Source organism: Dendrobates tinctorius, unplaced genomic scaffold (assembly GCF_039654945.1).
Source record: "Dendrobates tinctorius isolate UK_male_01 unplaced genomic scaffold, ASM3965494v1 ptg000162l, whole genome shotgun sequence".
Taxonomy (NCBI): Eukaryota; Metazoa; Chordata; class Amphibia; order Anura; family Dendrobatidae; genus Dendrobates; species Dendrobates tinctorius.
This window is the reverse complement of record NW_027361829.1, coordinates 64,791,935-64,809,432: the sequence shown is the minus strand read 5'-3', so window position 1 is coordinate 64,809,432 and position 17,498 is coordinate 64,791,935. Positions and strand designations below refer to the sequence as shown.

General features: G+C 45.3%; 1 protein-coding gene across 1 annotated transcript in view; it reads right to left on the bottom strand.

Annotated features, from left to right (window-relative positions):
- CUL1 (cullin 1) overlaps positions 1-14,478 on the bottom strand; it is a 122,919-nt gene extending 108,441 nt beyond the window's left edge. The window contains exon 1 of the mRNA XM_073550058.1: positions 14,326-14,478. The gene's annotated coding sequence lies outside the window, so the exon portion shown is untranslated. The remainder of the gene's footprint in view (positions 1-14,325) is intronic.
- Between the last annotated feature and the right edge of the window lie 3,020 nt (positions 14,479-17,498).

Sequence of the window (17,498 nt, the reverse complement as noted above, 5' to 3'; positions counted from 1 at the left end):
CGCCTAATAATCAGGAGAGACCCCAAGCTCCCACTGTTAGGGCCCATGCATTGGTGGCCTGCCAATTGATTTGCTCATCTCTAATAAGTAGGGGTCCAATTGCCGCCAGAACTGGATACTTGTATTCCCGGTGGAGTGGAGCAGGAGTGCACATGCCCGACTGTCCCCATACATTCTCTATGGGGCAGCTGACAAAGCCAAGAGCTGCAATGGGCGGTCGCATAGCAAGAGGACAGCGCAGAGGGAGCGCATGCATGCTGCCACTACATTTTAACAGGGATAACAGTGCCCTGTCGGGTAGAGCCCTATTGATCACAGATGGGTGATAACCTTACCGATTCCCGCCCCCTGCTGGTTTCTCTACGGTAGGTTCCTATTCTATCTGGATGAACTTGTGTTCGCTGCAGCAGTGATCGATCCATGACTGGCTGCAGCAGTCAAGTCCATTCCGACAGAGCAAGAAGTGACGTCTGCTCCATCACCATGGCATATCCAGGATGCCCGAGAATAGGAGTGGGGTGGGGAATCCGTAACATCACATACAGTGCCACACACAGGACTATTTTACCTGCCAAATTCATGGACAAAATTGTTTTTTGCTAACCCATCTAAGAACAGAGACCCCGATTTCAGCAATATATCACTTCTGCATAATCCCTTACTTTCGCCCTAATTTTTTAGTTTTCAAATAAGATGACAGGAAATAAAAGATTCCCACAATTTGTTGTGTAGTTTCTCCCTAGTATGCAGATTGCTAATATGAGGTCAAGCATTATTTGGGCACGCAGAAATTTCTGGAATGGCTTGCAAGCGACATTGGCAGAGCCCCTGACCAGGGCTCGTACTTCAAGCAAATTGGATGGGATTTCTAGAGATCTCGTTCCCACTGTGCTTTTTTTTTTTTTTTTTATAAAAACACGCAGCATAAACTAAACTGGGAAGTGCCGAAAAGCATCAAATTGCTTCATTTATGAGAGCACCAATTCTTAAATGATAGTCACATTTTATATTAGAATTTTATTTTGTGCCATGTTCCTATAGGCTTTTTCAAATTTATATAACTGGCCAGTAAAGCGAGATGAAAGGATATTTACACTGTATTTATCCATTTGTCCGTAAAACACACAAAGGACTAAAAACATTAATATCTAAACGGTCGCACAGTCTAATAAGGAACAGCACAAGCTGATTAACAGTTTGGCGTCATTCAGAAGTCTGAGCTTCACATACATGTTCTGCGAGTCTCATGGATAGAACACTTACCCATTACAGTCTATGGTGCAGGGCACACGTCTAGATTTTTTGGGCAAATAAAATATCAACTTAGAGCCACTGAAGCAGACAAGGGGCATTCCCAAAATCACACTGATGAATTAGTACATTATGTGTAAAATCAGTTACGTGCCCAAATACTTACACTTCTTGATCCCAGTCATGTTGACAACTGCAACCTCCTGCTCAGTGGCCTCCCCTCGAACACTCTCGCACCTCTCCAATCTATTCTAAACTCTGCTGCCCGACTAATCCACCTGTCCGCCCGCTATTCCCCAGCTTCTCCCCTCTGTCAATCCCTTCACTGGCTCCCCATTGCCCAGAGACTCCAGTACAAAATCCTAACCATGACATACAAAGCAATCCACAACCTGGCTCCTCCATACATCTGTGACCTCGTCTCCCGGTACTTTCCTGCACGCAACCTCCGATCCTCACAAGATCTCCTTCTCTACTCCCCTCTTATCTCCTCTTCCCACAATCGCATACAAAATTTCTCTCGCGCATCACCCCTACTCTGGAACTCTCTACCACAACATATCAGACTCTCACCTACCATCGAAACCTTCAAAAAGAGCCTGAAGACCCACCTCTTCCGACAAGCCTATAACCTGCAGTAACCACCGATCGACCAAACCGCTGCATGACCAGCTCTACCCTCGCCTACTGTATTCTCACCCATCCCTTGTAGATTGTGAGCCTTCGCGGGCAGGGTCCTCTCTCCTCCTGTACCAGTTGTGACTTGTATTGTTTAACATTATTGTACTTGTTTTTATTATGTATACCCCTCTTCACATGTAAAGCGCCATGGAATAAATGGCGCTATAACAAATAATAATAATAATAATAATAATAATAATGTCCTCCAGTAGTTATTAGCATTCCTCCTTTTTTTTCTGTCGGTAGTCCATGGCAGTAAGACTAGAGCTCTGTAACATCCCGATGCCCCTTCTGATTAGAAGGCTGCCCCACGACATGTGTGTGTTACGCCACAACGCAATGACGTCACAGAAGCCTACTAATCAGAAGAAGCATTCTCCATGCTCTGGAGACCACGTGCCATCGACATGGCTGGTGGACCAGAGACCAGTCAGTCTACAAGCTGCTTTCCCTACGCACTGCCTCATATTCACAGATGCCAACTGTCAAGCCAACAGATGGAGCAGAGTGCAAAAATATGGAATTGACACCAGAACTACCAATAAAAAAATAATTAAAAACTAAGTTGGTCACAATTATTTTGAGCTGGATTCCATTACTTTTCCGTAGTAGGGCAGTTCGAGATCACAGCAGAAGACAGGGAAAGAATGTATATACAGTAGAGCGTCTCAAGAAAAAAAAATACTGCTGATCTTTCTCTAAGTTTTTGCTGCCTTTTCTTCTCTATGTACAGGAATCTTCAGAAGGCAAAGCGGACGCTCCTGCAGGACATGCCACGTGACTCTGTAGAAAGAGCAGAGCAGTTTATTTTACCTGGGGTGGTCTAGCTACACTAGTTATAAAAAGGTAGTGAACGTTATGCAAAAAGGACCAATTGTGGGATTTAAGCATTTGTCTCCCCTGTTATATTTAGGCTAAGTGCACACGTACCGGAACTCTCGCGGAAATTACCGCGAGAATTCCGGAATTCCAGTCCGCGGGAAAATCACATTTTAAATTCCCGCGATTTTCCAGCGGAAAAACTAGCATTTTGCAAGCGTATTTAGCTTGCAAAATGCTAGCGTTTTCCAAGCGATCTGTAGCATCGCTTGGAGAACTGATTGACAGGTTGGTCACACTTGTCAAACATAGTGTTTGACGAGTGTGACCAACTTTTTACTACTGAGGCCGCCTATGCGGCCTCAGTAGTAAAAGATAGAATGTAAAATAAAAAAAAAAACGGTGTTATTCTCACCCTCCGACGTCCCGCGCATCCGTTCCCAGTAGTCCTTTGCGAAAATGCCCGCGATGACGTCAGTTCTCGCGGGATCGCGACGTCTCGCGGTGATTCGCGATGACGTCGCGCGAATGACCGCGAGACTTCGCGATCCCGCGAGAACGGACGTCATCGCGGGCATTTTCGCAAAGGACTACTGGGAACGAGAGCGTGAAGAGAAGCGGGAAGGCTGCGCGGGACGTCGGAGGGTGAGAATAACAATATTTTTTATTTTAAATTCTATTTTTTACAGGGATATGGTACCCAAAGCCCGGAGGACAGTCTCCTCTCCTCCGGACCGTGGGTACCATCCGCAATTGTTCTGCTTACTTTCCGCATGGTGTGCACAGCCACATGCGGGAAATAAGCGGAACAATGCATTCCTATGGGTGCGGGATCGCCGCGATTCCGCAAATTAATGAGCATGCTGCGGTTTTTACCGAGAAGCGATTCCGCCGCGGTAAAAACCGCAGCATTAGCACAGCATTGCGGAATCCCATAGGAATGCATGGGATGCTTATTTTTCGCGTTTTCGCGGCAAAATCGCGCGGTTAAAACCGCCGCGGAAACGCGAAAAAAACGCCACGTATGAACTCAGCCTTATGGTCAGCTCCCATCTCTAACCCCCAAGTGGGGTTCCGTCATCTATTACCCCAAAAAGCATGTCAAGTAAACCAGCTGAAATCTCTGTGTCACTTTTCAGTTTATTCAACTACTGTTGCTGGGAGAACACTCTGTACAAACAGTAGTCAATTTTTTAAACATTCAATGAACTGGATCAGTAAGTGAAACAAGGTGTTCTCATAAGAGCCAAATATAGCTCCCCATAAGAACATATTACAGCCAGACACAACTAGATGAAATATGTCACCGGCGCACAGGGGATGTATACACAATGGGGATTGCTTGAATGAATGAACTGAGGAGCTGGCACTGTCTGCAGAATATCTATGAACCAGTATAAACTACACTGGATTCTGACCACAGAACTAAGCATGACCAAAAAGTCTCATCTCTAGAGCAAGTTCACACAGTTTTCATGAAATTAGGGTCCCATAATTCAGTTGTCCACATAAACCACATTAAAAGTTAGATGCCTCTGGCTTCCATCAAGTGATTGATCCAGCACTGATATAAGACCCATTATTCTGCTGCTATGACGGAGCAGTACCGATGAATTACAGGAGTTTTCCAGTTTTAGAAAAGCATACCCAAACATTCCCTGGAATCTAAAAATAACAAAATCAGATCGTACTCCCCATCCCCGGGAGCTGCGCTGATTCTTCACCACTGCTCCGGTCACAATGACCACTGCAGCCAATCACTGAGCCTCAGCAGCTTGCGTCAGTGAGACTGCAGAACACTGACACTGGACATGGGGAGGGTGACAACCATGTGATTTCGTGGTTTTACACTACCGGAAACATTTGAGGGTCAACTTCTCGAAAACTGGTATATAGGGGTTACAGCAGAATGCAAGGACACCAAAAACCTTCCCTCTTGTGTTGTTACAAGCTGCGGCACTGTTATATAAAAACAGATCGAGCTGCCAAGGTTTTTAGAAATATGCGCACTTAAGGTCAGAAGTTGACAGTTTTTGGCTCTTATTTTATTATTGCTGCCCCCCTGAGTATTGAGTTTTGATTTTTATACTTTCAGCTGACATGTCACAACAAATGTATTCCAGTACATCTCTCACACTATGATCAATTTGCTGCCATACACCCCACTTCCTTCTGGCTAAGAATCACCTGGCATGACACCAAACTCACAATTTTTGAAAAACTGCAAGCTTAGAATTATTTAAAACAATTTTAAAGACAGAATTCTTACAATGATGGGCCCCAAAGTTTTAATATCAAAGCAGGAAAAAATAACACAAATTAAACAAGCGTGAATTAAGCAAAGAGGAATGCTGCGTTCGATGACGTCACCGCTAGTCACTGATGCTGCGCTTGATGACGTCACCGCTAGTCACTGATGCTGCGCTTGATGACGTCACCGCTAGTCACTGATGCTGCGCTTGATGACGTCACCGCTAGTCACTGATGCTGCGCTCCCAGCAGCTCATTCCCCAGTGGTTCTCAGCCTAAACGGTCAAATCTTGGCACAGTCCAGGTTGAAAACTGTTTATTCCTACATAGATTACGGCGTGGGACAGAAAGACGGACAGGTTAGGGATATGGTTGTTTTTTATTTTTGTTTGATTAAAGGAGATGAGGCCTTCAATGGAACAAGCGAGGACGCGAGTATGGTTTGAATTAGATTTATTAAATGAGTGTGTGTCATTCTTTGAATTAACTGACTTTATTCTGGCTGTGTGCTTTAGCAAGTCTGGTTGTCAAAAATGGGAAGAGGGGGAATCCTTTTTTAATTATTTAAATAAAAACAGCGTGGGGACCCCTCTATTCTTGATAACCAACCTTGTTAATGCTGACAGCTGAGGATTGCAGCCCCCAGCTGTTAGTTTTTCCTCGAGTTATCAAAAATACATGTCAATTTTTTTTTTTTAATGTATTTATTTAGAACGCAAGCGTCAGCTGATGAATACTCCCATCAGCCGCTCCTGCTCTCACGGTTATTAGCAGTAGTAGTCCCATCATCCCACGCCAGTGACTGGAGGTAAACTTTATACCACCGATCACAGCTGCGGACTCACGCTGTCATTTGACATTTTACTGCCGACCAGAAGCAGCCAAGCTGTCATGCAACACTGGATGTTCGGGGCCCCCACTCAAGTAATGAAGTCCAGGTTTGGGTACTCATCTGATACCGGAATATTTTTTTTTTTTTTTACTGGTCGACTGAACCCGAACTTCCAGGGGTCCGCCCATTTCTAATCATGGGGCAATATAGTAAAAGTTTGAAGTATGATGCCCCCACAGTCCATCCCCCTTCCCACAGACAGCATGATGCCTGCCTACAGCCTACTGCTGATCTACTACCCTGTAATATTTATGTATTTCAAGGTATTAGAGCTGTCATAAAGGCTGGGTCCAGATTGGCGTATTTCACGGTCATATGGATGCACTGCCCGGAATAACCGGAGGTCTCCCAACTCAAACTTACAGCCTCATATGTGTTTATGAAGCAGTAAGGCTAGTTTCACATTTGCGCTTTTGAGTGCAGCGACGGCCTGCGCACGGCCGCCACTAAGCCCCGCCGGCGCATGACGCTGCATGCGTCCCCTATCTTTATCACTGGGGGCGCAGGCTGTGTTTGGCGGCGCATGCGTCCTTTTCATCCTGCGCCGAGCGCAACCAAACTGCAGCAGGTTGCGTTTGGCGCTGGTCGGCGCACCGTGAAAAGGACGCATGCGCCGCCAAACGCATACTGCGCACGGCCTGCGCCCCAGTGATAAAGATAGGGGACGCAGGACGCATGCAGCGTCATGTGCCGGTACGCGGAGCTACCGGCGGAGGCGCGGCAGGGGGCGGGGCTTAGCGGCGGCCGTGCGTAGGCCGTCGCTGTGCTCAAAAGCGCAAATGTGAAACTAGCCTAAGTTGGGAGTCGAAAGATCCACCCAGCCTTACAAGGACAGGGGGCCTGTTAGATGCACCTTAGGGCAGCGCCTAACTGGCCACCGCCTAACTGGCCACCATACCGGGCCAACCCTGGTCCTTATTGACCTCCACTTGCCATGACAACCATCAGAGCACCATGGATGAAAATCCCATCCCCTCAAAAAACACTGGTATAATTCAAATGCAAAAAAGCGCCTCAGATCAAAAATACAGTCATGTGAACAAGCTTTTGAACTTATGTTAATGGGAACCCATCATGTCCTTTGTAGCATGTAAACTGTCCCCAGTGAATTGCTAGTGATATAAATATGCATCACTAACCCTTTTTTATTTCATTAAAAATAGTGCTGTAATCATGTGCAAAAGCACTTTTTCCAGTTAGATCGCACCTGCTCATTTAGTCATAGGGGTGTGCTTCATTTCATTCAGTCAGAGTTGTCACTGCCCACACAATGTGAATGACGCTCCCAGGGTCTTTCCGACATCAAAATGCTTTGAAAAATCCCGAACTTGCGCAGTGTCGATGGACGAGATGCGCATGCACCATGATGAGTGACTCCACAGTCAGTGAAGCTGGGTAGTACACACAGCTTCAGTGTGCACGTGCGGGGAGCCGCTCATCACAGCGCATGCGCAGCTCCCCAATCAATACTGCGCAAGTGTGGCTCTACGAACATCGTTCAAATTGCCTGGACAGTGCCAACCGTGACTGAATAAAATGAAGACCACCCCTTTGCTAAATGAACAGGTATGACCTAACTATATAAAGCGCTTTTTCCACAATTACAGCACCATTTTTAATTAAATAAATGTGTTAATGATGCACCTGGGACAGTTTACATGCTAAAAAGGACACGACAGGTTCCCTTTAAATAGTCAGTACACAGCTCCCATCTTTCACAACCCCCATATAAAGTTTAGCTGTTCTCGTGAGATTTTTTTGACATTTGCTTAGTTGCATTTTACAGTAAAAGCCATGGTCGGTACTAAATCTTACTCCACCACAAAGGAATCTCAATGTTGAACGTTACCAGTAAAGAGAAGAGTACAAAAAGATTTCCAAGGCATCAGATTTAATATGAAAAACTGTGAATACATCATTAAAGGGGTTGTCCACTACTAGAACAACCCCTCCTTGATAAAAATGTTTGGCCCCATTAAAATAAAACCTATACACTCACCTCCCATGCCGTGCCCGTGGTGTCGGCATTCGCTCTCCTGGGGCTCTCATGTGGTTGATGTGACACATGACCCAGATGCCAAATCAGCACCGGCGTCACTGTCCCCGCCTTCGCACAAATTGAACATGAAGAGGAGGTCCGGGCTGCAGCTGATCTCGGACTTCCTCTTCCTGCTCAATTCGACATGAGGCAGGGACAGTTGGGATAATGCTGATTGGGCGCCGGCATCATCTGTCAACATCATACAAGAGCCCCGCAAAGAGCGAGTGCCGACACTGCGGAAACGGGGCCAAGCAAGGGGCACGAGAAGAAGTTGTACAAGTAGTGAACAACTTCTTTAACAAGTGGCTTAAATTTCACACAAGTGTGACATTACCAAGAATTAGACATACCTCAAAAACTAAAAAAAAAAAAAAAAAAAAAAAATTGGTTTGGAATGCTGCCAAGAGGCCTACAGCAACATTAAAGGAGCAGCAGGAATTGCTGGAAAGTACTGGTTGTGTACTGCATGTGACAATCTCCTGTATGCTTCACATGTTTTGCCTGTGATGCAGGGTGGTGAGACGGGAACCTTTTCCAACAAAAAAGACATCCAAGCCTTGTTAAGTTTTGCCAAAATCTACATTATTTTTGCAAAAACATGTTATGGGAATTATGAACAGTTCCAAATATCAATATATTTTGCAACAAACCCGTCAGGCCTCTGCTAAAACACTGAAGAGGAATGTCACCTTTCTGCATGACACTTTTGTGAGAAGCACCTGTATATGCACATTCGGTCCAACAAAGAGCGAACAAGTCCTCCATGGAGAAAGGGGACCAAGCCTTTGCCTGACCACTCTATAAGCATCTTGTACCCCTTCAGAAGATCGGCAATGCTGACATTTAACCCCTTCACCCCCAAGGGTGGTTTGCACGTTCATGACGGGCCAATTTTTACAATTCTGACCACTGTACCTTTATGAGGTCATAACTCTGGAACGCTTCCATGGATCCCGGTGATTCTGACATTGTTTTCTCGTGACATATTGTACTTCATGTTAGTGGTAAAATTTCATTCAAATAACTTGCGTTTATTTGTGAGAAAAACGGAAATTTGGCGAAAATTTTGAAAATTTCGCAATTTTCCAACTTTGAATTTTTATGCCCTTAAATCACAGAGATACGGCACACAAAAAACTTGATAACTAACATTTCCCACATGTTTACTTTACATCAGCACAATTTTGGAACCAAAATTTTTTTTTGTTAGGAAGTTATAAGGGTTAAAAGTTGACCAGCGATTTCTCATTTTTACAACACCATTTTATTTTTACGGACCACATCACATTTGAAGCCACTTTGAGGGGTCTATATGATAGAAAATACCCAAAAGTGACACCATTCTAAAAACTGCACCCCTTAAAGTGCTCAAAACCACATTCAAGAAGTTTATTAACCCTTTAGGTGCGTCACAGGAATTTTTTTGAATATTTAAAAAAAAAATGAACATCTAACTTTTTTTCATAAAAAAAATACTTCAGGTTCAATTTTTTTCATTTTACCAAGGGTAACAGGAGAAATTGGACTGCAAAAGTTATTGTGCAATTTGTCCTGAGTACGCAGATACCTGATATGTGGGGGGGAACCACTGTTTCGGTGCATGGCAGAGCTCAGAATGGAAGGAGCGCCGTTTGACTTTTTCAATGCAAAATTGGCTGGAATTCAGATTGGACGCCATGTCACATTTGGAGAGTCCCTGATGTACCATTTTGGAAACTAGACCCCCAAGGAACTTATCTAGATATGTGGTGAGAACTTTGAACCCACAAGGGCTTTACAGAAGTTTATAACGTACAGTGGTACAATTAAAAAATCATATTTTTTCCACAAAAATGATCTTTTCACCCTCAATTCTTATTTTTCCAAGGGTAACAGGACCGTAAAAGTTATTGTGCAATTTGTCCTGAGTACGCCGATACCCCACATGTGGGGGTAAACCACTATTTGGGCGCATGGCAGAGCTCGGAAGGGAAGCAGCGCCATTTGACGTTTTTGGCTGGAATTGAGATCGGACACCATGTCGCGTTTGGAAAACTCCTGATGTACCAAAACAGTGGAAACCCCCCACAAGTGACACTATTTTGGAAACTAGACCCCCTAAGGAACTTATCTAGATGTGTGGTGAGCACTTTGACCCCCCCAGTGCTTCACAGAAGTTTATAATGCCCGGGCGTGAAAATAAAAAATTTGTATTTTTTCCACAAACATGATCTTTTAGTCACCATTTTTTTATTTTCCCAAGGGTACCAGGAGAAATTGGACGCCAAAAGTTGTTATCCAATTTGTCCTGAGTATGCTGATACCCCATATGTGGGAGAAAACTACTGTATGGGCACACGTCGGGGCTCGGAAGGGAAGTAGTGACGTTTTGGAATGCAGACTTTGATGGAATGGTCTGCGGGTGTCATGTTGCCTTTGGAGAGCCCCTAATGTACCTAAACAGTGGAAACCCCCCACAAATGACCCCATTTTGAAAACTAGACCCCCTAAGGAACTTATCTAGATGTGTGGTGAGCACTTTGACCCCCCCAGTGCTTCACAGAAGTTTATAATGCCAGGGCATGAAAATAAAAAAATCGTATTTTTTCCAGAAACATGATCAATTAGTCCCCAATTTTTTCATTTTCCCAAGGGTAACAGGAGAAATTGGACCCCCAAATGTTGTTGTCCAATTTGGCCTGAGTATGCTGACACCCCATATGTGGGAGAAAACTACTGTATGGACACACGTCGGGGCTCGGAAGGGAAGCAGTGACGTTTTGGAATGCAGACTTTGATGGAATGGTCTGCGGGTGTCATATGCGTTTGGAGAGCCCCTGATGTACCTAAACTATTGAAACTCCCCACAAGTGACCCCATTTTTGACACTAGACCCCCCACGGAACTTATCTAGATGTGTGGTGAGCACTTTGAACCCCCAAGTGCTTCACAGAAGTTTATAACACTCGGACGTGAAAATAAAAAAATCATTTTTTTCCACAAAAATGATATTTTTGCCCCCAATTTTTTATTTTCCTAAGGGTAACAGGAGAAATTGGACCCCAAAAATTGTTTTGCAATTTGTCCTGAGTAGGCTGATACCCTACATGTGGGGGTAAAACACTGTTTGGGCGCATGTCAGAGCTTGGAAGGGAAGGAGCACCATTTGACTTTTTCAACTCAGAATTGGCTGGAATTGAGATCAGACGCCATGTTGCATTTGGAGAGCCCCTGATGTGCCCAAACAGTGGAAACCCCCCAATTATAACTCCAACCCTAACCCCAACACACCCCTAACCCTAATCTGAGCCCTAACCCTAGCCCTAACGGGAAAATGGAGATAAATACTTTTTTTTTTAATTTTATTATTTTTCCCTAACTAAGGGGGTGATAACGGGGGGTTTGATTTACTATTTATGGCGGTTTTTATATTTGGCAGCTGTCGCACGCTAAAAGACACTTTTTATTGTAAAAATAGTTTTTGCATCACCACATATTGAGAGCTATAATTTTTCCGTATTTTGACCCACCGAGTCATGTGAGGTCTTATTTTTTGCGGGACGAGTTGACGTTTTTATTGGTACCATTTTCGGGCACGTGACATTTTTTGATCGCTTTTTATTCCTATTTTTGGGACGCAGAATGAACAAAAACTAGCGTTTCATGAATTTCTTTTGGGGGGGTGCGTTTACACCGTTCCGCGTGCGGTAAAATTGATAAAGCGGTTTTATTCTTCGGGTCAGTACGGTTACAGCGATACCTCATTTAGGTCTTTTTTTATGTTTTTGTCGGTTTTATGCAATGAAAACTATTTTATATAAAAAATAATTATTTTTGCATCGCTTTATTCTGCGAGCTATAACTTTTTTATTTTTTCGCTGATGATGCTGTTTGGCAGCTCGTTTTTTGCGTGACAAGATGACGTTTTCAGCGGTACCATGGATATTTATATGCGTCTTTTTGATCGCGCGTTATTACACTTTTTGTTTGGCGGTATGATAATAAATCATTATTTTTTGCTTCGTTTTTTATTTTTATTTTTTAAGAGGTTCGCTAAAGGGGTTAACTAATGGGACAGTTTTATAGGGCGGGTCATTACGGACGCGGCGATACCTAATATGTGTACTTTTATTGGTTTTTTTATTATTTCCAAAAAATGGATTTATTGGGGGAATATTTTTTTTTTTTTTTTCTAATTTATTTGGCGATTTTTTTTTTTAATTATTTTAACACTTTTTTTTTTTTTTTTTTTTTTACTTTATTAAATAGTCCCAGGTGGGACATCACTGTCCTGTGACAGATCGCTGATCTGTCACATCACAGATCACTGTGACAGATCAGCGATCTGACACAGGCACTGCAGAAGGCTTCCTCATGCCTGCGCTTTGCAGGCACTGAGGAAGCCAGCTTCCTCAGGCCCCCGTCGCCATCTTGGATTCGGGGGCCTGGAGGGAAGGAGCCCCCCGCAGCAGCGCTGCACATTGCGCTGCCATGGGGGGCTCAGGGAAGCACGGAGGGAGCCCCCTCCCTGCCGATGCTTCCCTTTAACCCCCTGGTACAACGCGATCATGTTTGATCGCGGTGTGCAAGGGGTTAACGTGTCGGGGGCGGTCCGTGACCGCCCCTGACACATTGTGCCGGGTGTCAGCTGTGATAATCAGCTGACACCCAGCCGCGATCAGCGGCGCTCACCACGTGGCGCCGCTGATCGCGCCGACGTACTATCCCGTCCATGGGCATAGGGGCCCAGGTCCCATGGACGGGATAGTACGTCGGATGGCAGAAAGGGGTTAATATACTGTTCTATCCCCCTACAACACCTATCAATATCTCCCACATACATGGTTGACCAGTCCCAGTGAAATTTACGAGCTCGGCCAACCTCAATCCAATGTGTACGGCCTTTTAAAGTGATTGTATCGTCATGTAAAATTGAAAAGTGCTTGTAATAATCTTTATTTTTTTTATATAGCGCTAACATATTCCGCAGCGCTTTACAGTTTGCACACATTATCATCACTGTCCCTGATGGGGCTCACAATCTAAATTCCCTATCAGTATGTCTTTAGAATGTGGGAGGAAATCGGAGTACCCGGAGGAAACCCACGCAAACACGGGGAGAACATACAAACTCCATGCAGATGTTGTCCTTGGTGGGATTCGAACGCTAACCACTGAGCCATCGTGCCGCAACACAAGCAACTTCTGCAGTTAGTTAAGAAAAGTCTTCAGTTACCAGAACAGAGGGATTTTTCATTTCAATGTTCACTGCTCACTATCTAGGTGACCAGTCACGGCTGCAGTCTATCGGCAGTGGTCAGTTTGCTAGGCAAGGAGAACAGCACTAACAAGCTCTTTCCAGTAGAAGCTTTAAATGCCGGATTACTGGATCCGGCCAGCTCCAAAGCTAATGATGCGTCACGTAGCAGCATGGAGAGAGAACAGTCCGGGTCAGCGGGTAATGATACCGCTGGTGCAGTCAATCAGGAGTGCATCACTTCCCAGTAAGCGGGTGATTGGGAGCGGTGCATTTCTGAGGACAACCCCTTCTTGATCAACATGTTTGGCCCCCATAATATAAAGCCAACACTCACCTCCCATTCCCACGGTGTCAGCACTCGCTCTCCGGGGCTCTTGTTCGGTGTTGTGACATATAATGCCCGGCACCCAATCAGCGCTGGCGTCATTGTCTCCTCATTTAGACAAACCGAACATGAAGAGGCAGTCCGGGCTGCAACCGATCTCTGACTTCCTCTTCTTGTTCAGTTTTTCCGAAGACGGCGACAGTGACGCCAGCGCTGATTGGGTGCCGGGCATCACACGTCACAACACCGCACGAGAGCCCCGGGGAGAGCGAGTGCCGACACCGGAGGGGAGTATAGCTTTTATTATTTTATGGGGGTTTGAGAAGAAGTTGTCCAGGTAGCGCACTACTTCTCTAAGTCTCCTCATCCCATTAAGACAGTGTGCGGCAAATCTCGGCCTGTGGTCTCCAGCCATGGAGAAACTTCAATTCCCAGTGTGCCAACTGGATAAGCAGCAGGTGAGGGATCAGAGCGCTACATGGATAGCAATGCCCCCTTACCACGGCATACGCGGGCGGACTAATACACCGCAGAAACACGACGCCTTCTAGAGATTTACCATGAAGAGTCAGATGGGGGAATCATAATGGGGGCATAGCCCACCCACTAGAGGAAGAGGTCACACAACAAGTGGCTACGACTGCCCGCACACAGGGGGTCCCAGCAGTCAGCTCCCCAGCACTAGGTGCTTCCTGTGCACCACTACTATGGCCACACTGCAAGTGCCATCGTCTACACGTCACAATCACTGCAGCACGTGACTAATGTCACCGGTAATAACACCGGGACCGCGGAGTCTGCACACTACAAACAGCTGCCGTCCTTACCAGCATTCTGCCTCACGGTGGCTCTAGTCTCCTCTGTGACGCTGCTACGACTGAGGAGCGAGAGCAGTGACGTCACTGTCACGTGACCGGCATGTATGCAAGGCAAGGGGGAACTGGGCGGAATCTCCGCAGCACATGGCTAGTACCGGAAGTGACGTAAGAACGTGGGTGTGCAAAGATGGCTGACTACAGAAGCCTAGTGGGCTGAGAATTAAAGGGGCCTATGGAGGGAGGGTGGCGTCGAGATCGGAGTTGGTTTTTTGTGATCCTGATTTTCGCCACTCCGAAGTGAAGTGACTACATCGTAGTTGATATTTTGAGGATCGTACCATATGTAGACGCTTCAGTGCTGAGCTGATTAGATCAGAGTTGATTTTTTGTGACCCTCATTTTAGTCACTCCGATCTAGAAGGCTCACTAGTGAAGAGACTAGATGCCAGTTGATTTTTTGAGGACCTCATTTTAACGACTGCGCTCTAGTCGGTTCAGTGCTGAGGACACTAGCTCGGACTTGTTGGAGCAAGGACTTCAAAAGATCCCCTCCGATGTAGTCAGCTCAGCACTGAAACGTCTGTTTCGGAGTTGATTTCTTGTGCTCCTCATACAGACTCCATTCTAGTCCACTCTTCTGGCTTTTTCATGCTTTTTTAATGGAATTTCTCAAGGTTTTAATGGCGCAGCCATCACAGGTCAGACAGGAAGGTTCGTTACACTGTTCTATATTTTATGTATTTGGTCAAAATTCATTTTTTTCCTGATTTATAAATCTTACATTTTTATTGTCACTTTTTGTAATATAAATAATTACACTCAGCGCTGATTGTTCAGTGTCACCAGAGTGTGACTTTTCCCATCTGCCACCAGTCCTGTCTGCAGCTGCAACATTGTGAAGTGTGCGGAGCTTCATGGGGAGAGGCGTAAAAGAGTGCAACCGACAGTCATCATAAAAGAGCTCAACTAACAGTGATAAAAGAGAGCAACCGACAGTCCTCATAAAAGAGCTCAACTAACAGTGATAAAAGAGAGCAACCGACAGTCATCATAAAAGAGCTCAACTCACAGTGATAAAATAGAGCAACCGACAGTCATCATAAAAGAGCTCAACTAACAGTCATGAAAGAGCACGACCGACAGTTCTCCTAAAAGAGCTCAACTAACAGTCATAAAAGAGCTCAACTAACAGTGATAAAAGAGAGCGACCGACAGTCATCATAAAACTAATAAGTCATGTCAGACTAACTTAATTTCCTTCTATGACGGAATCACTGATTGGGTGGATCAAGGAAATGCTGTAGATATAGTATATCTTTATAAATCCTTATTGAAAAAATGACTAAGTATGGAATGGACAAGGCAACTGTTAGGTGGATTCATAACTGGCTTAGTGATCGGACCCAAAGAGTGGTCGTAAATGGCTGCACATCCAGTTGGAAGAATGTCTCAAGTGGGGTACCACAGGGCTCTGTCCTGGGCCCTGTATTCAACATCTTTATCTACGATTTAGATGAAGGAATTGAGGGTAAACTGATTACATTTGCTGATGACACAAAGCTAGGAGGGATAGCTAATACTAGAGAAGAGAGAGAGAGGATTCAAAAAGATATAACTAAACTGGAGCAGTGAGCAGCAACTAACAGAATGGTTTTTTAACAGGGAAAAATGCAAAGTACTACATCTGGGCAATAAAAATGAAAAAGCATATACAGAATGGGAGGAATAGGGCTAAGCAACAGCACTTGTGAAAAAGACTTGGGTATACTAATAGATCACAGACTGAATATGAGTCTACAGTGTGATGCAGCAGCAAAAAAGGCAAATGCAATTCTAGGATGTATTAACAGAAGCATACAGTCTAGATCACGTGAAGTCATTATTTCCCTCTACTCCTCTTTGGTCAGACCTCATCTGGAATATTGTGTCCAGTTTTGGGCACCACATTTTAAAAAAGACATCAACAAACTGGAGCAAGTTCAGAAAAGAGCGACCAGAATGGTGACCGGTCTGCAAACCCTGTCTTATGAGGAAAGATTTCAGGATTTGGGAATGTTTAGTTTGCAAAAGAGAAGACTGAGAGGAGACTTAATAGCTGTCTACAAATATCTCAAGGGCTGTCACATTGTAGAAGGATCAACTTTATTCTCATTTGCATAAGGAAAGACTAGAAGCAATGGGATGAAACTGAATGGGAGGAGACACAGATTAGATATTAGAAAAAACTTTTTGACAGAGTGATCAATGAGTGGAACAGGCTGCCACGAGAAGTGGTGAGTTCTCCTTCAATGGAAGTCTTCAAACAGAGGCTGGACAGACATCTGTCTGGGATGATTTAGCGAATCCTGCTTTGAGCAGGGGGTTGGACCAGATGGCCCAGGAGGTCCCTTCCAACTCTACGATTCTATGATTCTAAAAGAGCTCAACTAACAGTCATAAAAGGGGGGCGCGGCCTGGTCATGGAGCAGGGCAGACACACATAGAGAGAGCTCTTGCTTCCCAGAGCCCTTACAGTAAAGATTTAGCAAGCACAGGCAGTCCCCCGGGCTCTACATGAGAGATAAAGCCGGTCTTCGCTCTCAGGCACCACGAGAGCCTTCCTCCAGACCTGCTGTCCCTGGAATTTCTCGGTATCTAACAGCCCCAAGCAGCGTGGGAAAACAGACCAGACGTGCAGCTATGGCAGCTGCTGAGGAGAGATCTGATGTGAGTGGCCTGAAGGCTGCACGCTTGTCTGCTGCTGCAGCCGGATCATCACATGGAGGACGCACACAGGGAAAACAAACACACAGAAAGTGCCCAGCTGGACAGAACAAAACTGGAGATAAGGTCGGTAGAGTTAAGCCCCCTTTACACACTGCGATATCGCTAGCAATATCGCTGTAAAGTCACCGATTTTGTGACGTTGCAGTGATATTGCTAGCGATATCGCTGCATGTGATACTTACCTCCGACTGGCTCCCCCGCTGGTTATCGCTGATCGCGCTAGAAGCTCCTGGATCATTTCTCGTCGGTCACTTCCTGCGGCACTTCCTGCTGTGACGACGAGCGACGCGTGGACACGGGCGGGAGGACGCAGGATCGCCGCGTCTGACAGGTAAGTAACGACCCCCGTCCCCAGCGATGTCGCTGGTGAGATCTGCCTGTGTGGCAGCTCACTAGCGACCACCTAGCGATGCACC